Source organism: Nicotiana attenuata, unplaced genomic scaffold (genome assembly GCF_001879085.1).
Source record: "Nicotiana attenuata strain UT unplaced genomic scaffold, NIATTr2, whole genome shotgun sequence".
Taxonomy (NCBI): Eukaryota; Viridiplantae; Streptophyta; class Magnoliopsida; order Solanales; family Solanaceae; genus Nicotiana; species Nicotiana attenuata.
The window spans coordinates 137212-138113 of record NW_017672864.1 but is presented as its reverse complement, the minus strand read 5'-3'; positions in this window follow the sequence as shown (position 1 = coordinate 138113).

Sequence of the window (902 nt, the reverse complement as noted above, 5' to 3'; positions counted from 1 at the left end):
TTCTGCATTGTTTTAACTTCAAAGAAAGCAACAGTAAGTGTGATTTGCTACCGAACTTTGTGTTCACTGAAACACTGGGGTTTGAAGTACCACTACACCAGTGTGTAATTCGTTCTATCCTGGAGGAAATAATCCATAACCTTGGGTACTATGAGGGGAGTAAATTCCATAAGGAAACACTGTGAATTCAATGGGCTCGGATTAATTTGTGTATCGTTTATATTTCTGTTTATGTTGTTTTATTTTCTCCAGAATTATTTTACAAATACAATTTACTAACAAGCTTAAGAAATTTAATTATTTTCTGTATTTGTGTTATATTCACTGTTCTGGAGATTAAAACCTTTGTGGTTTTCTACTCCGTTGGAGATTAAAATCTACGTGATTTTAACGTGTGCTTGTGCCATTCTTTTATAGAAATGACTAATGATAACGGAAACCAAGTTGTTCCAACGGTGACCCAATGCATCGACAAGCCGAACACCGGCGTTGGCACCGGCGGAAAAACCCGAAAAATTTTCGGCCTTGATTTCAAGCGGTGGCAGCAGAAGATGTTCTTCTACTTGACTACTTTAAGTCTACAGAAGTTCATCAAGGAAGATGTTCCTGTTCTGCCTGATGAAACTCCAGAGAATGAATGCTTTCTTGTGAGGCGTGGAAGCATTCTGATTTCTGTGCAAGAATTATATTTTTAGCGGTATTGGAGGTACGATTTGTATAACGTCTATAGTAGCGTGGAGACGTCAAAAGATTGTGTGCTGCGTCTTGAAAACAAAATCAAAAATGAAGATGTGGGTTGAAGAAATTCGTTGCCGCTAAATTTTTGGACTACAAAATGGTAGATAGCAAGTCTGTTATTACCCAAGTCCAGGAATTGCAAGTGATTATTCACGATCTCCTTG